At 39.5% G+C, this 25,684-nt stretch overlaps 1 protein-coding gene across 1 annotated transcript in view; it reads right to left on the bottom strand.

Annotated features, from left to right (window-relative positions):
• The window catches only part of UST (uronyl 2-sulfotransferase), a 298,377-nt gene that overhangs the window by 207,102 nt on the left and 65,591 nt on the right, over nt 1-25,684 (bottom strand). The window lies entirely within an intron of this gene.

The following is a 25,684-nucleotide window of genomic DNA, read 5'->3' as shown; positions in this document are numbered from 1 at the left end:
TTATAGTTTGGGTTTCTGTGTGTGTGTGTGTGTGTGTGTGTGTGTTTTTCTTAGTAAAACAACTAGGGTAATCTGAAGATACAGCTGGCTAGACTGTCCCCCGACTACATTTCAGGGACATAAGGGTCCATGACAACAACCATTCCTTGCTCAAGATGTCTGGGAGGCATTAGTCCAGCTTCAGGATGGTCTACGAGGGCAGGCTGAGCCCTACTCTGCTCTCACTGCTCTTACCCATCAAGTCCTCCAAACATGGGTAGGAGGTCCTGAGTTATCTTCTTCATCAGGAATGGCGTGATGCCATTATTGATATGGTGGGCTTCAGAGCCTAGGGTTTCGGGGACTCTGCTTTAACTCCAGCCCAAGAATGTCCCAATACCATGCAAGCTGCCCACAGCATCCACAGACGGATTCCGAGGGAAGTCTGTTGGCACGGACTGTGGCTCTGTTGAAGGCTTCTTCAGAGTGGGACCCCAGGAACTGTGGCGGGGGCCAGTTATTGGTGTAAAGTCCACGACACGAGTGAGGCCACGACCACTCTTCATGAACAATTCATCTCTTCTTACTGTTTTCCCTTTCCTGGCCTCTCCGCCGTCCTGCTGTCACCCTGGAGGCTCCACTGCCTGATGCCAACTGAGACTCTTCACGGAGCTCCAAGCATTACTACAACATTGGAGGTTGTTTTTGAATCCACCAGGGAAGCACTGTATGTTGTCCTTGAGAATCATAATTAGGCCATCACCGTTAGGTGTTTATTTTCCTTAAAACAGTGAAGTGTGAGCTTTCTTAGATTGGTTGTCCTAACCCGGAAGCTTGTGCCAGCCTGGAGCGAGCGTGCTTTTTTGGTTTATTTGTTTTCCTTAAGCTGGATTGCACAGGTTTATCTTGGACCCTTTTGTTGATCCTGCTTTTTTAAGTGTTGGTAAAGCTGGCTATGGTTTATGCATGAAAAGAAAGCAAATCCCTCAAGACGGGGGTGGGAGGGGTGGGGGGTGGGGGGGGAGGATAGTGGGACAGTTAGGAGCAGACACCCTCCAGGCTGCTGGTATTCAAGTACTGCCTCCACTCGGGAATGGCTGTGAAGCCCCAGGCAAGTTGCTCAACTACCCTGTGCCTCTCTTGCCTCATCAACAGAAATGATAGTACCTGTGTCAGAGAAACCAAAGCACGCTTTTCAAAAAGTTAAAACACTATTCTCATGTAACTGTACAGTGAGCATGAATCAAATACTTATTTCACTCCTTAACAAGGGAACCAACGGGTTGAGAACACCAATTCACAGAATATGTGGGTTAGCGTATATATATTTCCAAGTTCTGGAATTGTTTCACAGGTGGCTATGAAAACTAAATTAGTACATATATTTATGTGTATACATATGAGTAATATATGTGTATATGTTTGTGTATATAATAATATATGTATATATTTAGTATTATACACTATGCTGGGTAGAACAGTACCTAGCACATACTAGATGCTATATAACTTTCAATATTATTATTCTATAACTAAAATAAATTGTTCTTTCACTGTGCATCCATCAAAAAAGGCATTTTTTTTTGCTTTGAATGTAAATTACCTAGCATGAATTTGAAACGTGGCAAAAGAAGTTTCCAAATGTCTATTAATATTGTCTTTCTTTTTTAACTAGAAGAGATATATACTACTTTCCATTTCTTTGAAATGATTAATTCATAAACTTGAGGAAAGTAGGTTATGCAGCTTATTGAGGAGATGAATTTTGAAACCAACTTTTTTTCCCCCAAGTACAGCTATATGTGGCCTTTAGCTTCTCAAAGCTTCCTAAACTATTAAAGGACTATATTAATAGTGTTATCCAAAAATCTGGAAGTGAGCCTTTGTGCTTAACTTAAATTTGAAAAAACACTTAGGGCACTCAAAATCTTTAATTATCAAGGATAGAATAAATACCATATGGTCAAGGTCGGACAAGGCTCTGCTGTCTTCCTGCACTGTCCAAACTCTCCAAGGCTAAGGGTTCAAGTTTGAACATCTTCCAGATATCTTCTAATAAGTAAAATATTTTGTTTGTGCCCATCTTTATACATGTGGCTTACTTTATAAATTAATAATACTTTCCCTAAAAGTATAGACAACTTGGTTTCATATGACACTTGGGTTTCTTTCTGTGTTTTGTCTGGGTTAATCGTTCTATTCCAGATAAGCAAACTTGTTGCCAAAAAGCCTGGCTTCCCACCCTTGTGGTAACAGGGGTCACTCTGCCCATCTCTCTACTTCTTTAATCCGTGGCAAATTTCAGACCAGAGCTCTGTCCAGTAGCAGATCACAGAAAAGACTCAATTCATCTACACTGAATGAACCCACTGAGAAGTATTTATCCAGAAATCACTTCATGCTTTCCTATCAATCTTCTGTACAAGTGGACATTAACTGCAGATAATTGATCCAGAACAATGTCTCTCTGTGTTGGGGTAAAACTAGAGCCTCTGACACTATTCATTAGGACAGGAAAAAATTTAATGCTCTCTTTGGGTCAAAACAACTATTTTCCTTGTAATATCTGTATTTTCCACTTTGAAAAAGATGTAAACCGACCATCTGTGACAGACAGACATTAAGATGACCTTTCAATTATCCTCACCTCTTGGTATTTACGCCCTTGTGTAATACTCTCTCCTTGATTGTGACTTGTTTCTAATCAATCAAATGAATCCTTCCCCAGGCCAGGCTTGAAATGAGCCCACAGCCCCATTCAACACCTGACTGTAGCCCTGTGAAGTTGAAGACCCAGTTAAGCCATGGCCAGACTCCTGATCCACAAAAACTGTGCAATAGTAAATAGGTATTATTTTAAGCTACTGAATTTGTTGTCATTTTATTATGCAACAACAGATAATCAAAATGCTATCCTAAAGATGGGTCAGAGGTCGACATTTATGGTTTCACTGATGTCCAAGTAGACTTCCCATGTCAGATGGGCCCACTGCTGAAGAAAAGCCTCCCAGGAAATAGTGGGCCACCTCATTCAGGAGAGCCAGTGACTGGCTAGTCACTCACTAAGGATCACTGATCTGCCACCTCCCTGTTAGTCGCTGAAGATGTTAATCCAAAGGCCTTTTGGTTCAAAACAATCTGCATGCTACGTGGCATGAGGTAAGATTTCTAGAGATTCACTGCTGGAAGGGATCCAGACAACCATTTTTGCAATCCTCAAAATTAGTTTCACATGAGTCATCTTTCTGCCAGACACCGAATTAAGCATTGTGGATAAAGAGATGAAGGACACCTACTTTCTGATCTCGAGAGGCTCCCAGCTAAGTAAGGAAGGGGCATTTTAAAAGGTAACATAAAAGCTTAAAATGTCTGATAGTATCAAATTTTAGAGAAGATAGGGAGACCCTAGAACTCTATGTTGCTTATGAGAATATAAAATGGTTCAGCCACTTTGGAAAATGGGCAGTCCCTTTTAAAGTTAAACATGTTTCCAGTCTGTAACCCAGTGATTCCACACATAGGTATTTACCCCAGAGAAATTGTAACATATATTCTCAAAAAGACTTGTGTATGAAAATGTTCACAGTAGCCTTAGTCACAATCACCCCAAATTTGAAAGACTACAGAGGCCCATCAGCAGGAGAATGGATAAACAACTTGTATATATTCATAAAATGGAATACTATGCAGCGATAACAATGAATTAACCAACCATATGGTCGATATCAGTATATACAACAACGTGGATGAATTTCGAAAATACTCTGTTGAGTGAAACAAGGGATAGATCCCCCCCCCCAAAAAAAAGTCTGTAGTTCAATTTCTTTAAGTTCAAGAACAGGCAGCCTTCATCGTGGGTAGCTGGAAACAACAGAGAAGAGGCATGAGGGAACATTCTGGGCGATGAAAATGTTCCACATCTTCACTGGGTAGACAGTTATACAGATGCGTGCACTTACCAAAACTCAACAAACTATACCCTTAAGATACTGTATACTTAACATGTATGTAAACTTTGTCTCAATTAAAAATAAAATAAATTGTGAACACAGGCTTTAGGAGCCAATCAGATTTGGATTCCTCGTGTGTTTCTGAAATTCATTAACTGTGACTGAGAGCAAGTTATTTAATTCCTCTGAAACTCAGTTTCCTTACTGTAATATAGGATAATAATACCTAAGGTTTGTGTCTCTCAGGGTTGTTTTGAGAATGAAAGGAGATAATATTTGTAGTGTATTTATCCTCATGGCTAGTCCAGTATAAAATCTGTATCTATAATACTAGACCACTAGTAACTAAGTTATCGATCTTACTTTAAAAACACACACACACACATGAAAAAATATATAAAGTGGTAAGTCATACATAGAAAAAGAAGCATTTTTGCCTCAAGGACAAAGTGGACCAGCTACATAAATGAGATGACAGTATGAACTAGCCTAACCATTGGCATTATGATTTTACGAGGTGAAAGAAAGGTGGAGAAAACCCAACTCCTCATCTTTTTTTTTTTTTAACTCTTCATCTTTTTTTTTTTTTTTTTTTTTTTTTAAACTCTTCATCTTTTTTAACAAAAGTGACTGTGAGAGTGCCCGGGTGGCTCAGTCAGTTGGGCAGCTGCCTTTGGCTTGGGTCATGATCCCGGGGTTCTGGGATCAAGCCCCACATTGGGCTCCTTGCTCAGCAGGAAGCCTGTTTCTCCCTCTGCCTGCTGCTCCTCCTGCTTGTGTTTTTTCACACACTCTCTCTGTCAAATAAATAAATAAAATCTTAAAAAAAAAAAAAAAAGCCCAGAAAACAAAAAACAAAAGTGACTGTGATGCTTCTAAGTTAGGCAGCTTTGCAGGCACTCAAGATATCTGAAAATCCATTAATTCAGGAAGTAGTTATCAATTATCTGCTTTATGCCGCACAGTCTGCTAGATACTGTAAAAGGGAGAAATAGCAAAACACAAAAATAAACCATAAATTTTACTGGATTATACTGGGAGTGTGGTTAGCTTCAGGTAAATGGAAAGCCTAGCCAAATTACAAATGTATTTGAACCTGCAGGCCCTCATAACATTGAGTCTTGGCTGTTAAGGTATTTGGGGGCGACAATATAATTTTAGAAAAAGCTGGGTCTGGAATCTGGAATGGACCCTCTACTTTGCCAGGCAGACATTTACAAATCAGAGCCTCAGTTTTCTTACTTACAAAATGCTTTCGAAGGTTGTCTCGAAGAGAAAATGAGATAACCTGAGAAAATCATCTGGTAGAGACTTGATCTAGTCCAGTGGAGTATTGGGTGTAGCAGAGGCCTGAAAAACGTTCACTCACTTTCCCAAGGAAATAGTTACAGAAAAATTCAAAGACTTGAGTGAGTTAGTAAACACGGGAGAAGGGTGTCCTTTATCCATAAACTATAATTGTCTTGATCACAGTCATTAAAAAATGAGTCCTTTTAAAAGAAAATGTTACTTTTAGATTTCAAAGAGATCTGGATTTTAAGTCTTACAACCATTCTACCATAATGATCAGTGTCTTCTGAGTTGGCCCAAAGTATTCCAATGGAAACTAAGTGACACGGGCAGGAATGGACTGTCTTTGGGATCTTACACGTAAATGGAGCCACTCAGAAGGGAATGTTTTTGTGGACACCTGTCTCACTCCACATCTGCTTCCTGTCTTCCTCTGATCAAGTCAAACTGTTTTCAGAATATTTTATCTAAACAAGACACTTGAGATAGACGTTGCTTTCCTGAAATTTTAATCTGGGAAGTGATGGTTGTTTATCTACAGGAATCTTCAGGTGCCTAGACCACACTCAAATTTAGGGTTTCAAAATTTCATTTCTGGCAATAATTACATAGGTGTGTTCTTTATTTCATTTAATATCTCTTTCCTGTGTTTTATTTAGCTTCTAGAACCACACTGAGTATGTCATCACTGTGACAGAGTGGTTTTTAAACTCTCTAAGTGCTACTCACCAGTATTGCCACAGACCAGCCCTGTTATAAGAAGCCTCTTAAAATACACAGAATAGGGCCACACTGTATTTGCTGCCTCTGAGGGTACGAATTAAGGCTAAGTGCAAGCATATGCCTACCTAGGAAAGAGTCTTATACTTTTCAAACATATCAAATGCTCCAGCAAAATAAAGTACATGGTTTAAATAATATTCTCATGTTGTTAGGATAACACAGATGAAGGGATGTGCAGATGAAAAAAAATCCCCACAACCTTCCCTTAGGCTACTTCCACCTTCAGAGGACTGATACCTCTTGGTTTCCCCCTGCAGGGCTTAGCATTGTTAACAAAGTAAACTGACAGCCTCAACCCCTAGTGATCATGACCTCTATCTCTTTCTTACTCTTCTTGATTGAGACAAGAAACTGAAACCACAGTTTTTGTGATCATAGAAGAATTATACCTTGTAAATAAAATCATGTTGGCCTAAGACAATTACAAACACTACATGAACGCGACCAACTCTTCCTCAAAACAGAGATGAAGAAGGATGGTTGCAAAGACCCTTCCTGCCTATACAACAAATGAACTGAGGTTTCTCTTGCTTCCCCCCCCCCCCCAGAAAATAATGAAAACAAATCTTCACTGTTTTACTGGTATTTTCCATATCCTAATGACAAGCTTTAAATATTCTTTCTTTTTCTCAAGTTTTCATTTAAATTCTAGTTAACATATACAGTATAGTATTTGCTTCAGGAGTAGAATTTAGTGATTCATCACTTACATACAACACCAGTGCTCATCACAACAGGTGTCCCCCTTAATGCCCATCCCCCATCTAGCCCATCCCCCACCCACCTCCCCTCCAGCAACCTTAAGTTTGTTCTCTATAGTTAAGAGTCTCTTGTGGTTTGCTTCCCTCTCTTTTTCTTCCCCTTCTCCTATGTTCATCAGGCTTTAAACATCCTAAGAATGATTGCAAAAGCACCAAGTAATGATCTGTGATGACCTTTGGATTTCGCATTGACCTGTGATTAACTTACTGCTCTTACAGCATTATAGCAGTAGTTAAACAGAAACCTCAGAGACTATGATTTGTTCGAGGTCGACCAAACAAAATAATTCAGAAAAACTGCTCAGATGCATACAGTAACATCGCAGAGCTCTTTTGCCTCTTCACAGGAAAAGGTAGTAACAATTAGCGATTTAGGCAAACATATGATGACCAAAACCAGACATCCCTGGGCAAATTATAAAGCAGAGCTGGGGAGAAAATGAAAAGTCCCTTAAAGCTTTTAAATAGTAATTATCAAATAGTACCTCAAAGTGGAACATAAAATACTAACACAAAAAAAATCTGTCATTTTACCGTGATTTTCTTTTCCCTAGTTCCAAAGAATAGAATTTCTTTTCACAGATGGAAATTTGGACAGGATGAAATTCTAGCAGAAAAAAAAAATTATTTCAATAATTTCTTCTCTCTTTAAATACTAAATTAATCATAAGAGAAGGAAATTATGCCAACAAACAGCAGTATGGGAATTTGGTCTATGGATACAAATTAATGACTGATACCCTAGGAAATTTGTTAACTTCGCTTTCTATCGTATCACTTAATTAAAGAGGTGACCTTTTGCTCCTTTTTAAAAACATTTTCTTCACAAGTTATGAGAAAGATATTTTATTCCCTCTCAAATCCCACTAGTTAGTATTTTAAAAAATCTATTAAAATATCAAGATCTACTATAATGTTACAGCTGTTTTTTCCTTTCAAAAGTTTCTGGGTCATGAAGAAACTCAGTCAGGTAGTCAGAGGTGGTCAGACACGAAGACCAGTTTTCATTAACAAACCCCAGTGGGCATCGCTCAGCACAGCACGGACACCCTCTGCAGCAGAGAACCAGTAGGCACAGAAGAGACAAGTAGAGGGTGCATACAGGATGCTGGGGGCCAGTCACTAGTGCTCCACAGGGGACGGGCCCAGAGCCCAAGAGGGTCAGATTCCCAATACCCAAGAGCACCATCTGCTTCCTTTGGAAGGTGACCACTAGGACACACCAGTAGTTAAAATTTCAGCTTTCACAGCATTCCTCGCCTCCTTTTGCACACATGGCCCTCCAACTGAATGCATACTTTAAACCTCATTGTCCCACTCACAGTCCTTTTTGAACAGAGATGGGGTTTGGGGGGAGGGGGAGTGTAGGCCCAGAGGTTGTAACCTGATGAACAGAATCAGCGTCTTTACCAGCGCAGAACAGAACGGATGCATGCTCCTAGTTTCTGGCCTGGGACCACGGTGGTTCCTGATCTCTGGCAATATCCCTTCAGTTTTGTCTCTCCTGCACTGTCCCTTCCCTTAGCACCTACCCCCACTCCCACCACCACGGTAACCCATCTCCTGTTGAAGATGCTGTCTATTTGAAATAGCTGAGTTTCTGTTTTATAGCTGGACCCTGCCTCAGACAAGGTTCCCCTTAATATCTAGCACAGTGAGCTTTGCCCCAAATGGGGAAGTAGGGAAGTGGCACAGTACTACAAAAAAAGCCTTAAATTTGGAGTTAGAAGAACTAAGTTGAAATCTCTGCTCTATCACTTCCTGGCCCCGTGACCTTGGGTAAGTCAATGAGCCCCTTTTCACCTGCTCTCTGCAGTGGGAACAACAGTCCTAGCCACCTCCCTGGGGAATCGGGTGACCGCATCTGGCTCTAAGGCTCTCCGTCTGACCTACGGATTAGCCTCCCACTGCGCCTCCAAAAATCCAGTTCTGGGCTCCTCCCCTGGGAAGTCTGATAATTCACGTCAAGTGTGATCCAAACACTAGCAATTTTGAAAATCTCCTCAGGTGACTCACCCTCACAGCATGATCTGAACACACGTGGCAGGGCTCCGTGTGCAAGACACACCAGCAACATTAACCTCGGGGGCCAGAGAGGCAGCCTCCGAGGCTCCACCCCAACCCCACTAAACTGGAAGCCACATTTTACAAGCTCTCCAGGTGATTACTACACTGCATACAGCACGAGAAGCTCTGCTCCAGAATATAGGTGCTCTAGGAACAGTGACAGGACCCAAATGTTAGCCTTATTCAAACACTTACTGCAACTAGGCTGCAAATCTGTATAGTACCCTTGAGAGGAACTGACTAGAACCTCTGCTCTGGAGTCACAGGCCTCAGTCACACGAACCTGAGCATCCACACCTACTAATGCACAGCTTCCAGCTCATCTCCCTTCATCTACTTTCAATTCCCTGCAATTTGTTCTCCAGTTCATTCTCCAGTTCTCCAGTTCTCCACAGGGCAGTCCAAGGGATCTTTTAAAATGTGGTTGAGACCCTTGACACTCAAAGTTGGGTGCGTGAACCAGCAGCAACAGCATCACCTAGAAGTAGCTAGAAACGCAGAATCTCAGGCCCCACACTAGGCCTACCCAAGCGGAGCCTTCAGTTTAACAAGCTCCCCAAGTGATCTGAATGTATGTGTACAAATACTCTATTGGCTTTCTATAACACTGGGAGGAAATCTCCACGTCCCAGATGACCTGGCCCCCATCTTCCTCTGACCCTGCATCCCAGCACGGCTACCCACACTCCTCCACTCCATACACAATGGCCTTCCCTCTGCTCCTCCAGCCCACCAAGCCCATCCCTGCCTTAGGATCTTGGAACTGGCTAATCCCTCTAACTCTTGTCCCCCAGACCTCCACGTGGTTGACTCCTCAGAAAGCCTGTCACATCCTGAGAGTGGCCTTGCCTGTCCACCCTATTTCATGAGCTCCCATCTTTCCAACCTATCCCCAATTATTCTGTATCAATTAACCTGTTTTAATTTTTCAAGGCACTTAGGAATATTTGAAATCCTCTTATTCATATGTTTACCTACTTATAACTGCCTCTTCCCCACTAAGAATATAAGCTCCAGAAGAAGAGAGACCTTATATGTCTTATTCTCTGCTATATCTCAGCGCCCAGAAAAGTGCTCAGTACTCGGTAGGCATTTAATAAATTCTTGTTGAATATATGCTGCTTTCGTATTTTTCCACCACAGTTCCCAATATGTCAATGTGTTTGATGCTAATTGTTAGGAGTATCCTTTTTCCACGCCTTGGGATTCCAAGTGAAGGAACTTTAGCCAGAGAACATTCCCGATCTGACATCTCTTCCACCTCCTTTTAGTGACTTGTTTGATGGATGAATTTTGGAAAAAGCAACAGAACATTTCTGGCTTTTGGAAGCTGCCTATCTCCTCAATTCTGACATCCTCTGCCCCTAGGTTCTCTTAGTGGGATAGCCTTTTTCCAGTAAAGGGGAGAAGAGTGTCCATAAGTTTAGGAAGATAAATTCAATTTAGAGAAAGAGTTGGCAAGCCCACTTGATACAAATCTAAACCCATTTTGATCTCAAATTGCCTGCCGTCAGTGGCTCAAAAGTAGTCCAAAATTCAGAAAAGGACTATAGGAGCATTATTTATTCATCTTCATAAAATCCTCACACACGTCACAACTCATATCAGGTACATTGATAATAATTCATCAATACAAATGGTTGTCATTGGAGAACAAAATATCTTGTTCAAATATCCATGGAACTACTTAAAATTCTGTTTTCTCCTCCAATCTATGCCCTCATGAATTAGCAGCTGAGGAAAATGATCCTAATTCCATTAGATCTCCATTGCTTCTGAAGAGAACTGCTAACCTCTTTCTTGGCATAGTGATCCAGTCTCCAAAATCTAAGTATGTTCAAAAAACTTAGCTCTGCTGAGCATCTCTTTCACCTGGAAGGTGTTCAGCTTTCTCACCCATCTTTGGGGAAAGTTCTTTGAGCCCCAGGGGATGCACCTAGGCGCCCCTCAGATGGCCTACTTCCTGTCCTGAGTACCCAGTGGACCCAACATCCACCTTTTCGTGGGGCCTCTCCATGTTTCTAATGACATCCCTGAATGGTAACCGTTCTCAGAGAGCTGCAGATTCATCCAAGGAACAATTAGAATATATTTATGAAGTCCCAAATCTCTAAATTCCTTCAGAGCCAGATGAAAGTTCGAGATTTTCCTGCACCAAGTATCCAGTGCTCAGAGAAGTGAAGTGATTTGCCCAAGGTGACTCAGCTAGAGTGTGGTGAGGCCTGCACAAACACTCTATCCATTCAAGATAGGCCATCTTTGCTGTGAATTGCAATGAAAGAAATTAGGTAGTTGTGTGAGACACTGCTGGAGGCAAACCAGGTCCTATGCAATGCATGTTTGCTTGGGTTTCTGTGAGATGGAGTTAGCCCAGGCTAACATGAGCCAGACATCAGGAAAAAATGATGAAATGCTGCCAAGTCATTACAGTACCAATAACAACTATAGCTAAGAAAAGTAACTCATGACTCAGAATAAATAATTTCCATACACACTGAATTAGCATTGGCTTTTGGCAAGAACCTAATAGAAGTCCATGTAACGGCAGGGATTAATTGAAAATGCTGTCAAGCAGATGCTACCCCTGTGTGTGCCTGGGATTGCTTTTCCTTTTCCACAAAATGCCATGAACTCTGATAGTTCAAATTAAAGAAAAAAAAAAGTGAAACTGCCCGAAGTTGTGCTTTCAGTCTCCACAACCCAGGCCTGCAAATCAGCACTGCCCATTTTCGTACGTTATTGGTGAGACAACAAAAAAGGTGGTTTCTTGTCATCTTCCCTGAAAATAATTGTGTGTCATCACGAAAGGAAAATACATACTCATCTTTAAACTGAAGTCTCGAACATCCCTTTTTAAAAACAGCCATGAAATTGAGAAGGAAAAATATTTTCCAATGAAAGCTGATTGCTCTGATCTTCCTGTCCTACACACTCCCATGGTTTCACACAAATGTCAATACTGAAGATTCAGAAATGAATCAACCAGGCGTCATCTTGGAAAACCCAAAAGGCCCCCAGCTAAGCAGGCAGGCAGGCCAGACCCTGCCAGTGCCAGTGAGCCGGCTCGTTCAGTGCACATGGGGTGCCCATTTTTCAACGTGGCAGCTGACGGACTGGACACTGAGAAAAAGATGGCCCTTGAGCCCTGCGTGACAAGACTCCATCACCAATAAATCAGCTAAGTCTGAACAAGCCATGATGAGAGCTGACTGGAGACCAGAAATGTGCTTGAGGAAGAAGCAGTCTCTCTCTGCTAAAACTTGAGAAGTCATCACCTTTCTCCCAACTGGAAAACAGACCACTGACTACCTTCTATGTATTGGACAAGGATGATTAAAAAAAAAAAAAAAAAAAAAGGAGAAAGGAAGAAAGAAAGAAAGAAAAAAAAAAAAACATCTGTATTCCTCTTTGATTCAATTAAAAAGCCCGTGGGACTCTTTCCATCCATTTCAGAAATGAAACTTTGAATTGCTAGTAACCTACTGCCTTAAAGAGTGACTATTTATGTGTATAATTTGGGTGTTGCTTTTTGACAGGTCGTGTTAGTCATTTTCTATTAGCAAACTTCAGATGAAATTTATGTTTAAGGAGTATGAATTTCCTGCCAGCGGGATCTGTGTTTTACTGACTTTGGTGTCCCTGCAGAGAGCACAGCATCTAGCTCATAGTATGTCCTCCGCAACTCTTTAATAAACAAACGACTAAATGAATGAGTGGCTTGTTGATTGGAAATAACGCCATCTCAGCAAAGAGAACACTTGGCCAGAATGGTTTACTTTCACTTAGAAAATCTAAAGGTTACCACTAGTGATGGTTTTTCTCCAAGAAGTGGCTAAATGGTAATAAACTGTGGTTTGGGTTTTTTTCCCTTTTCTTAGTTTGGTCAAAATAAGATAACTTTAATACTGGGTATTTTTTTTCTCTTTGTCTAAATGTGTGCAAAGTTAAAATGAAATGAATTGTATAAATGCATGTGATTTTTTTTTTCTCCTCATTGTATCAGTGTTATCCTTTTGAGGTCTTTCTAAAAGTTGTTAAATAACATAAAACTGTGGAGACAATAGGTGGAAAAAATTACATGTTCGAGACAGACTCTTTCCCATAATGTTTCAATAACAGCATCAATTTCTGAACAAAAAACACGATGGGGAAAAGGTCAACATGGCAACTGATTCAACATCAGCCATTTCACTGAAGGCTGCTGGATAAGAAGACTTTTGTTCTTAAACCTTCAAGATATATGCAGTCCCTTAAGACCGTGCTTAGATCTGGAAAAAATGTTTTCTTCCTTTATCTTTTTCATGAAATGGCTGGTTTTAAAGGTATGTTTTTTTAAAAATAGTGTTCAGATTCATGCATGTTGAGTTTCAATCAGTCTGCTTTTCTGAGCTGAAGACCTGTACCGTGGACAACTAGGAAGTTTTTAGGTGGGTGGCTGAGTGGAAAGGCAACATTTCCAGCAAGGTTAGAACATCTATAGCATATTTGCCCTCCATCTAAACTTGCTTGGCCACCAGTATCCCTTTATCCTGGACACACACTTTTTCTACTCAGAATAATTTTACAAAGATGTTTTGCTTCTCGTTCTCATGCTATAAAACCAGGGTTAAATCTTATTTTCTCTTTTCAAGTTTTAAAATAATATGTTTATTCCTTCCCCCAAGTTTCAAAAACATGTTTGTGATGTCTTCTTATCATTGCAAATAACTCTTGTGTTACACCCTATCAGGTAATGTCTTCATAGAACCAAATGAATCCATGCAAAAAGGTGTTTGAACGTCTGGTGCTTTTTCTGAGGAGGACAAGAAGGTCAAGAAAGATTCCATCAAATCGCTTTGAATAAAGGAGCCTCTCTATCTGTTTTTCTTGTTACTGAAGTCTCAAGATAAGCATTTTTTTTTCCCATCCTTTTCTAGTGACTATTTGTTTTGACATTTATGACAAAGGCAAGACAGAAATACAATATGATTTGGCACTGCTTGCTAGTTATAAGAAGAAGTTGAAAAAAACCCGAGGAATATAAATAGTTCCGAAGTTTTGATTCCTTGCCTAAAGATCAAATGGAACCTCATCTGACAATGAGTTCCGAATACAAACTGACCACATTTCTTCACTAGGTGTCCTGATTCCAGTGATGTATAGGGTTCTGCTGCCAATAATGTATAGGGTTCTGCTGATGCATTTGGATTTGCATTTTCTGATTCACTTTCCTATCAAGATGACTTTGACTTCTTTCCTTCTGAAAATGCTCCTCAAAGGTCACGAGATCACCGTAAGGGTCACTATCAACTCAACATTCATGGTCTGGACACTCTCACCTTTACGCCTCTACCACCGCCATACTGTCTGCATGATCCAGACCTGGGGAGGGACCAGACACTTCACTCTTCCTCTGCAGGATGCTGACAGTTTCTAGGTCTCTTTCAGCTACACCTTTAAATTAAATTTGCCCTGCCCTAGGCTCCTAAGGGCTTCAAACTAAGACATGTAACTTATAACCATAAGCAACATGTTTAGTTGATAAGCAACATGTTTATTGATACTTTAAAAGGTAAAGAAAATTAATATGCACATTGTGGCTATAGGCTGAAAGTTTGTGTACCCCTCAAATTCATATGTTGAGCTCCATCACCCCCAACATGATGGTATTTGGAAATGGGGCCTTGGGGAGGAACTTAGGGTTAGATTAGGTCCTAGTGGGCCTTCATGGTAGGACTAGTGCTCTTTAAGAAGAGGAAGACCAACTCATTCTCTCTAGGCACACACACTGAGAAAAGGCCATGTAAGCCCATAGTATGAAGATAGCCATCTACAAGATAGGCAGAGGGCTCTCACAAGGAACCCAGCCTGCAGACACCTTGATCTGAGACTTCCCAGCCTCCAGAATTATGAGAAATAAATGTCTGTTGTTTAAGCCACCTGCTCTATGGCACTTTGTTATAGCAGCCTGAGCTGAAGAGGACACACCCCAAAACCTGGCTTCCAATTTTGGGTGGTTTCACTAAGGATGTAATAACAACCTTAGACAGATACATCCCTAAGTTTAAAAAAAGGAAAGAAGGAAAGAAGAGAGAGAGGAAGGGAGGGGGGAGAGGAAGGGAAGGAAGAGAAAAAAAGAAAAGAAAGGAAGAAAAGCATTTTATGATGTCTGGTCTAAAGTTAATTAACATTCTCTCAAATGCATTTATAAATATTAAATGTACTATATATAATCAGAATCGGTAATTGAGTTTGACTGTAATTAACCAAAACTAAATTTCAAACCACCACTTACTAGCTCTATAGCTTTGAGAAAGTATGGATGCCATCTGGGCCTCAGTTTCCTCGGTTTTAAAATGGGGATAATGGTTGTAATTATTTCGTAGCATTACTGTAAGGATTATATGAGTTTTATTTGTAAGGCACTTAGACCAATGCCTGCTCCCAATAAGCACTATATAAATGTCTCCTAAATGAAAATAGAAAATATTTACAAAGCCTGGCACACAAAAGGTATTTAATAAATGAGCTCAATTATGAAACCGAGGGCAATACAGTCTTAATAAAACAACACTACAGCTATAAAGCAAATTCCCTATAATAAAGCAAATTTCCTATAATAATGGGCATAGTCGGGTAGAAAGAATACTGTTCTGAGAGTCATGAAATGACTGTCCCAGTCATAAATACACTCTATGACATTTGAGCAAGACGCTCCCTCTTTGCACCTAAATTTTTTATTTGCCAAATGAGAGAACGGTACTGTAGGAGCTTCCAGATGCAGGTATGCGGTTGTAAACCAATCAGTATCCATCCAGTTTGTGACAAAAGGGGAAAACAAAGCACAGTGAATTGATTTTTTTGTAGAGTGACATTTAGTAATTTTAAAGGAATATTCCTTCCTTTGAGGTCACTCTTCCCCCTCCTTCCCTCCTTTCCTTCCTTCCTTCCTTTTTTCTTTTTTCTTTCTCTTCAATGTGAAAATTTCCTCTCTTTTATGTGACATCTATGAAAGTAGATGGGAGATGTTTTTAATTGTAGCAAAATACGCACCACATAAAATTTGTCATTTTAAATGTACACTTCAGTGGAATTGATTACAACCATCCACTATTCACCTCCAGAACTTGTTCACCATCCCAAACTGAAACTCTGTTCCCATTAAACACTAGCTCTCCAATTCCCTCTCCCCAGCCTCTGGCAACCACCATTCTTCTACTTTCTGTGTCTATGAATTCTGCTCTAGGGACCCCATATAAGTAGAGTCATGTAATATTTGTCCTTTTGCGTATGGCTTATTTCACTTAGCATAGTATCTTCAAGGTAGGATATATTTTTTAAAGATTGTATTTATTATTTGACTGAGAGAGAGGGCGAGCGTGGGGGAAAGGAAGGCAGAGAGAGACAGGGAAGCAGGGAAGCAGACTTCCCACTGAGCAGGGAGCCCTGAGACCCTGAGATCATGACCTGAGACAAAGGCAGTTGAGCCACCCCGGCGCCCCAAGTTGGATATTTTTTGAAGTGTTCTTATTGGACAGTCCCCAAGTAATGTTCTTACTAGATTCTCATCCAAAAGTCTGGAAACCACTGGACTAAAAACCTTGAACTTCTCCTCCAGCACTAGTACTCTGCAGTTCTATGATCAAGGGCAGGGGTCACATCTTCAATATGCTTGATATAAGTGCTCAATATACTTGAAGTAATGTGGCAAGACCGTGGGGTTGTTGCCCAGTGGTCTCTGCAGGGATAGGACTGGACTGAAACTGTGTTGGGTGTATACTTCCTATATTAATAGCCAAATTTCTTTTATGCTCTAAAGGAGTTGAACTATACATGTGAAAATGAAAAGATAATGGGAAATACTATTTTTTAAACATCTCATGTCCTCAACAAAACCCGGTCTATTTGCAACAAACTAACAAAAGGAGATTGGTGGTTTGGTCCAGGTTCTACTGCTCATGTCTGCTCCTGAACGATTCTGTAAGTTGCCTGATTAAGGGAACCATTTAAGGGAGGCATTCCTTAAGTTACCTTAAAAATCACAGATCTCCAGTCTTGCTGTTTAGCATTCTTACTTCCTGAGTAACTATCCAGCCTCATAAACAAGATCCTTAAAAACTTACAGCCCTTTATACAGCAGTTAAATACATCTAAGTATAGAGCCTGGTGGGTTTTTTCAATGTTTTGGAAATGGTGTACTAGTCTTTACCCATGCTCCTAAGTCCAGAACATTCTCGCACTTTAGGTCACGAACTATGAAATTACCAAAAAAAAAAAAAAAAGGAAAAGCTTCTAAAATAATATTCCATAAGTCATACCAAAGTGGGTAGAGAGTACATAATGATGGGTGTGGTAAACCATTTCATTTTTGGAACTGAAGCTACATTAGGAAGGAGAAGAATGCAAGAAGAATAAGAAAGTGTCAAAATGAAAGGTTCTGGACACATAAAAATTAGCCCCAAACAATTTTAAACTATCATGGGGTAAAAATAAGCAGTGAATACCAGAAGAACACAAGTGACCAGGAGTGAAGCCTGGGGCAGGACTCAGCAAAGAAATGATGGGCTACAGAAGGGCAGGTGCAGGTGGAGAGAACAGAATGGATTCAAGCTGGATTTTGGAAGCAGATTGAATAGAACAGAGCATATTTTAGAATACATGCACCTGTTCTTTCACACAATATATTATTGTCCCTTGTACCCTCCCGGGCTCACTATGATGCCCAGACGTGGCTGACAATATATGCATTTTCCAGACTGGGAATTCAGGCAGAGAGATGGCCATTACAGCACAGTGGCCCTGCTCAGATGGCTGGGTAGGAGAGGCAGAATGAAGCCACATGCATTCGTAGGAGCAAAGGATGCATACACATATAAAAGCCTACGTTAGGGTCTATTTCCTCCAGCAGTGTTAAAAATGTGTGATCTTCAAATTAACAACTAAGAAAAAAAAAAAAATCCCAGGACTTAACTGGAAATAACTACTTTGTTCCTGGGCATACTCAACAAGATCAACACACCTTTTGAATAAATTTTCCACTTCTAACTTCAAGGGTTGGTGGCATTGTGTTTCTGGTAGACAATGTATATTTTGAGTAATTCCCTCCCAGATAAATCTTATTTGCTTTCTAGTTTTTCGTATTAAAAGATTTTATTTATTTAAGAGAGAGATAGTGAGAGAGAGCATGAGTGGGGGAGGGAGGAGTGTTGGTAGGGGCAGAGGAAGTGGGAGAAGCAGGCTCCCTGCTAAGCAGGGATCCAGAAGCTGGGCTCCATCCCAGGACCCTGGGATCATAACATAGCTGAAAGCACACGCTTAACAACTGAGCCATCCAGGCATCCCTGCTTTCTAGTTTTTAAGAAAGAGGGAAATCTGGTTTTAGTTGACTTATTTAAATGGAGTAAATAATAAAAAGCTAACTGCAATGTACCACTGGTTATGAAATGTCATTGTAATGTTACATTGCTTCTACTGTTAATTTGGTTAATTCAGTGATTTGTGAAGCCTTGAAAAGTGGCTGATACTTCATAGGAGCTTAATAATAGATCACTGAATGAATACTTTTACCCTACAGCTTAATTATCATCATCATTATCACCACCATCATTATCATAGCAAACATTTATTTATTTCCTATGCATCCGGCATTTCTCCAAATGCCTTACATATATAACCTTGTTTCATTTTCTCCTCTATTTTACAGATGAGGACAATGAAACAAGTAGGGTAAAGTGACCTGCCCAAGGACACATATCTCACATGTGGCAGAGCCAAGATAGCAACCTAGAGTCTGTGTTCTAGAGTCTGTGTTCTTAGTATCACATTTTCCTGCCCCTCTTAAGCAAATAAAATATCATTTTAAATCTAAGAAGCATATAATTATTTAAGTGTATTCTCAAAATATTATATTGCTATAACTAACTGCAAGCCTAGTTTCTAACAATAATGTAATGGCATTATTAACTTAAGATATGAAGAGCTTAGATTCTTGACCTGGAATCTGGTGCTGAAATGAGAATCAAATCTCTGAAGAGCACAATTATAGTTTCTATTGTTTAAAAAACAAAACAAAACAAAACAAAAACAAAACACGGACTAACAAAGTATTTGGGAGCATTAATCTGTCAGACTTAAGTTGAATAAATAGCTAATTTAATAGAGGTCAAAACCCCACTGGAATACCCAAAATCTAGAAAGTGAATGGTTCAAACTCATTTTTGAAGGCATGGAAACAACCGGCAACCTCCATGGAAAAGCTCCCCCACCCAATAACAAATGAAAATAGTTACAGAAGGAATTTCCCACTGTCCTTATTCTAATCATTTCCCAAAAAGCATAAAAACACAAAAACGCTTCTAAAAATCTATGCTTGAGAGTAAAAACTCCCTATCATGTGTTTTGGAAAACCATATATGCTCATCTAAATATCAAGTTGAATTTATTTTTTTAATGAATACAAAGTAAACCCTTTAATTCACAGTTATACTTTTTAAAACAAACTAGAACTATTTCTTTAAAAGATTTTATTTATTTGAGAGAGAATGAGGGTGAGAGAGAGAGAGCATGAGAGGGGAGAGGGTCAGAGGGAGATGCAGATTCCCCGCTGAGCTGGGAGCCTGATGCGGTACTCAATCCCAGGACTCCACAATAATGACCCGAGCTGAAAGCAGTTGCTTAACCAACTGAGCCACCCCAAATTAGAACCATTTTAAATTTACAATATGGCAAGATGACCAGGACCATGAAGGATATTTGTGCTGAAATCCCTTCATTTGAAATTTAGACCTTTTTATTTTTCAATAGAAGGCCACAGACTTCTCTATTAGAATATAAGAATAAACGTTATATAATTCTTTGTATTCAGAATCCATTCCATAAATAGAATTAAATTAGTGCATCTATTTTGAAGACAATTGGAAAGCCCATAAGCCCATTTGCCAGCAAACCCCAAAGTATGTTCTGTATCTGAATTGCTCATACCATGAGAACAGGCAAGACCATCGCTGTTTTAGAATTTACTGGCGAGGCCCTTACTTATTGGTATTTATTTGTAGACAGAATAATCACCCTCACTGATGTCCATGTTCTAATCCCCATAACCTGTGACTATGGACCCTTACATAACAAAAGGGACTTGGCAGGTGTAATTAAGCCGAAGATCTTAAGGTGGGGACATTATCTTGGATTATCTAAAGGGGCCCAATGTAATAACAGATAGAGATGGAAGGGAAAGTCACAGAAGGAGATGTGACAACCAAAGCAAGTAAGATGGATACAATATGAGAAGAACACAGGCTGACTTTGTTGGCTTTAAAGATGGAGAGAGATGGTGGGGCATAAGTGCATGAATTCAGGTAGCTTGGAAATGCAAGAATGTAGGTAGCCTGGAAACTGGAAAAAACAAGGAAATGGATTCTCCTCTAGTGCATTCAGATGGAATACAGACTTGCTGATCTCTTCATTTTATCCCAGTGAGACCCTCACTGGACTTCCAACCTCCAGAATTGTAAGATGACAAATTTGTGTTAAGTCACAAACTTTCTTGAAACATCTTATAAATATTCAGCTTATTTTAAGCTAATGACAAAACTTTGATCACATATAAAATCTCTATCCCTTTACACTCTCTCCCCCTATTTTGTTTTTGATGTCAAGATTCACATCTTTGTTTTCATTTACATCTTTTTATATTGTATATCCATTAACATATTACTATAGCTCTAGCAATAGGACACATATCTCACAAGTGGCAGAGCCAAGATAGCAACCCAGGCCCCAGGTTCTAGAGTCTGTGTTCTTAGGATCACATTTTTCTGCCCCTCTTAAGCAACTTTGTCCTTTAACTTTCACACTAGAGTTAAGTGCTTAACATGCCGCCAGGTTACAGTATTAGAGTATTCTAAAACTGATTATATACTCAGCTTTACCAGGATGTCTTTTTTTTTTTTTTAAGATTTTATTTATTTATTTGTCAGAGAGTGAGCACAGGCAGACAGAATGGCAGGCAGAGGCAGAGGGAGAAGCAGGCTCCCTGCTGAACAAGGAGCCCAATGTGGGACTCGATCCCAGAATGCTGGGATCATGACCTGAGCCGAAGGCAGCTGCTCAACCAACTGTGCCACCCAGGCATCCCTACCAAGGTGTCTTCTATCTTCATATTTTCATGTGACTAGTTAGCGTCCTTTTGTTTCAGCCTGAAGAACTCCTTTTAGCATTTCTTATTATGACGTGTCTAACGGTGATGAATGCCCTCAACTTTGGTTTGTTAGACAAAACCTATCTCACCTTCATTTCTGAAGGACAACTTTACTGGGTAAAGTATTCTTGATTAGCAGGGTTTTTTTTCCCTTTCAGTCCTTTGAATAAATCACCCACTCTCTTCTTGACTGCAAGGTTTCTGCTGAGGGACAGGTTGATAACCTTTGGGGGTTCCTTCATATAAATGAATTCTAAAGTTCTCTCCTATTTTTAAAATTCTCTTTCCATTTTTGATTTTAGACAATTTTATTATAATGTATTTTGAAGAAGATGGTTTTAGATTGAAATTCTGATATGACCTGTTAGCTTCTTGAACTTGGATGTGTAAGTCCCTCCCCAGGTTTGGGAAGGTCTCAGCCATTATCTTTTTTTAAAAAATTTTTTATAAACATATATTTTTATCCCCAGGGGTACAGGTCTGTGAATCACCAGGTTTACACACTTCACAGCACTCACCAAAGCACATACCCTCCCCAATGTCAGCCATTATCTTTTTAAACAAGTTTCTACCCCTTCCTCCCTCTCTACTTCTAATGGGACTGCAATGGTACATAGGTTGATTTTCTTAACAGTGTCCCCCAAGTCTCTAGGCCTTCTTCATCCCTTTTCATCCTTTTCTTTTCTTGCTCCTCTGACTGGATAATTTCAAATGATTTGTCTTCAAGCTTATTGACTCTCCTGCTTGTTTCAGTCTGCTCTCAAAACTCTCAATTGAATTTTTCAGTTCAGTTGTATTCTGCAGCTCCAAAATTTCTGTTTGATTCTTTTTAATGTTTTCTTTCTTTGGTTGAACTTCCCATTTTGTTCTTTTATTGTTTTCCTGATTTCTTGGACTCTTACAGCTCTCTTAGGCTCTTTAGAGTAATTATCTTGAATTCTTTACCAAACAAGTCCTGTATCTCTATTTCTTTAAGCCAGTTACTAGAAATTAACTGTGTTCCTTTAGTGGAGCTGCATTTCCTTGATTCTTTATGAGCCTTGAGCCTTTTGTAGGTGTCTGCAAATTTGCAGAAGCAATCACTTCTTCCAGACTTTAAGGACTGACTTTGGTAAGGAAGGACCTTTCCCTGTGGGTGAGGTCCTTCTGGAGCATGCTGTGACCCCAGGTCTAGAGGTGAAGTGTACCAAGTATAGCCCCAGGTCCAGGGAGACGTGGTGACTTGTCACCTCAGTCTGCTGGTCACACAGCAACTACAAGTGAGTGGTCCTTGATGAACACCATCAGTGGTCCAGAGAAGAGGGAAGGGCTACCGAGTGAAACTGAAGCAGGTTCTTCATGTGGTACCCCAAAAGGCTGGGGAAGTACCCTGTTCTCCCTTTCCCAGCAAGAAGATTCTTTCTTGTTGGGGACTTTCCTCTTGAAGATGAGCAATCCCAGTTTAGGGGATGAGATGATGCTGGCAAAATGAAGCCATTCTTTCCTTTTTTGTATGCTATTCTCAAGTTTTGTTCTTTAGGGGTTTTTTTGGTTGTTGCTGTTGTTTCACTGTGTTGCTGAAGTTTCTTAAGTGGACTCCAGCATTCTCCCATGACTCTTTTTGTTTGCGGATAGTTGTTTAATTTTTTATGTTTGTGAGGGAAGGAGGGCTGGGGTCTCTTACTTTGCCATCTCTGTGATATCACTCTCTTTTGAATCTTAAATTCTGTAAAAACTCCTCTCCTCCCAGTCTAAGGTATAGAACATAGAATCCAAGACAGCAGTATTAACTGAAACTAAACACACAGGCTAATCTAATAAAGGATGTAGTTTTTAAAAAGGCTTTTATTTCTCACCCTTCCAAATTAAGGTGTACTGCTACCATTCCTAATATCACTTTTCTTTCTTTTTTTCCTCTGTGTGTGTGTGTGTGTGTGTTTATGTGTGTGTGTGCGCACGCTATCAGCTGAATGATGAAAAGGAAATGTAAGTAACAGGATAAGGCAGCATCAATAGCTAATAAATTAAGGAAGAAAATATAACCCTCCTCTAAATTATGTTTATCACAAAAGTGCACAGTTTCTCTGCAGCTTAAAACACAGAAGCACAACTGTTCTCTGTAGGCAATCAGATTACGGTTGGTTTCAAGAATACCTGATGTTAACTGGAGATATAAAAAGCATTCTTAGAGCAATGGACTGCAGATTAATGTACAGGTTATTTTTTTTCCTAAGGTCATTCTCGTATTGTCAGTAATAAATTTCCTTTCTTACAGTTTGCTTTATTTAGATTTAGAAAACTTTCTAAATCATTCTTTCAGTCTGTATCATAAACTTCTACATAGTCTGAAAAAGCAAGCTGTGATGCAAGAAAAACACTCCCCAAATCAACATTTTGTGTGATATTTCACATTTTCCAACTAAAAGAATGGTCTCTCACAACCCCCTCTTCTAAAACTAAGCAGAATTATCTGCACGTCTCTGATGACAGAGACAGATGTGGGGAAACTCTCTCCTCTCCCCACATGCATACAAAGCATTTACACCCCCCAACCCCAACACACACAAATACAAATACCCACAAGTCATGTAAGAGTTGTGAATACATTGTATCAACTCTTTTTAATGGCCAGGTTATTTAATTATCTTATTAATAAAAACAATTAAAACCTATTTGCTTTTTACAAAAAAATTTTTTCCACTACCCATAATATATAGTTTTCCCTTTCAAGTTCTCCCATTAAAATTTTTACTTTCGATACAAAAGTAATGTTTGAGGCTTATGTATCTTCTACCTTAGAGATTACAAACCCCCTCCACAAAGAAAGGAAATCAGTTTTAATCACATCACTGAACAAATGGTAAATTATTCCTATCCCCCACAGAAGTATCTCATGACCCATAATTACTTAGTCTCTAGATGTCAAAGACCTACGGTTGGTTTTACACACCATGCAAAACACTGTATTCTTTCTCTCTTTCTCACACTTCTGTTTCATGAATTTTGCTAATTATGGGCTATTTCACACTTTTTCTCATGTGAAGTCAAGGCCAGTGGGGCAAGAGACAGGAGAGAGCCCTGGGGTGTGAGGATTGGTTGCTCAATGACTTGAGCAAGTAAAGGAATATGTTGAAAATAATTGGGTTCAGTTTCTTCTCAGAGAGGAAGTTATAAATACGGGAACAGCAGCAGCATTATTCTTCTGATAGAATAAACCCAAGGTATTATATTTGATTGGAGTATCAGTGTAAGCACAAGGTTTTTAACACATGAACAAATACAGAAATCAATAAGGGTGTGTGTGTGTGTTTACATAGGCACATATTTTCTAGTTCTGTTCACTGAGGCTTAGAAACAATGACCATCCAGAAGCAATGCCTAGAACCCAAATTTTGATTTTTAAATACTACACTCTACTAAGAAAAACCAGATATCATTGGAGAAATGGTTGATTCCAGGGCAGAGAATGCACCAGGTGAGTCTAAAATATCTTTTTGGTCCATAAAGTAAGGAAGTGCTCAAATAATGATGAGAATATGAACAAAGGACATAGAGGCCAACTTGATGCAGCCTTCATTGGCCAAATCTGAGCAACTTTATGCATTAAAATAAATACAGCTGTGGGCACCTGGGTGGCTCAGTGGGTTAAGCCGCTGCCTTCGGCTCAGGTCATGATCCCAGGGTCCTGGGATCGAGTCCCGCATCGGGCTCTCTGCTCAGCGGGGAGCCTGCTTCCTCCTCTCTCTCTACCTGCCTCTCTGCCTGCTTGTGATTTCTCTCTCTGTCAAATAAATAAATAAAATCTTTTAAAAAATAAATAAATAAAATTTAAAAAATAAATAAATAAATACAGCTGAGCTTGACCAACACAGGAATAGAGGCACTGACTCCCTGCGTAGTTGAAAATCCCTGTATGTTTTGATTCCACAAAACTTAGCTGCTAATAGCCTATTGTTGACTAACATTGTTGGCCTTATGAATAACATAAACGGTCAATTAACATATATTTTGTATGTTAAAATATTATATACTGTATTCTTACAATAAAGTTAGCCAAAGAAAAGAAAATGTTACTTAAAGAACTCATAACAAAGAGAAACTACATTTATACTACTATACTGTATTTATTGGGAAAAAATCTGCACATAAGTGGACCTGCACATTTCAAAACTGTGTTATTCAAAGGTTAACTGTAGTTAGTAATGGTAACGGGTTAGAATCCATTGACTCAAATAAGACTCCATGACTCTATTTTTAACTAAATAAATGACTAAATACAAGAAAGATTTCGGCCTTATAGTATAGTGCCAAGCAATAAAGTAGAAAGAGTGAGAACGTAGAAAATCACCATTTGGCAACAATCTGGTAATGACTGAATACATTTGATAAAATTGATTCTGTCAAGAATCATCAGTGGATGATAAAACAGATGGATGAGAGTCTGATAAATGACAGAATATTTAGCTTTCAATGTCTCCTTACATCAACTATTATTAGTTAATAAGCACATAATATTTGTTACTTCAATTTATATGGATAAATCTGACAAAAACTACTTTTAATGTTAACATCACCAATGACAAGACAAGTCAGCATCGTGTATCTCATAATAGGAAACACGAAAGAATCAGTATCACTTCTCCAGTAATTTCCTCTACCAAATCCAACCACAGGGAAACCTCAGACAACCTCAAATTAAG

This window comes from Mustela nigripes, chromosome 5 (genome assembly GCF_022355385.1).
Source record: "Mustela nigripes isolate SB6536 chromosome 5, MUSNIG.SB6536, whole genome shotgun sequence".
NCBI lineage: Eukaryota > Metazoa > Chordata > Mammalia > Carnivora > Mustelidae > Mustela > Mustela nigripes.
Note: the sequence above shows the minus strand (reverse complement) of the source record. Positions and strands in the feature narration are given on the sequence as shown.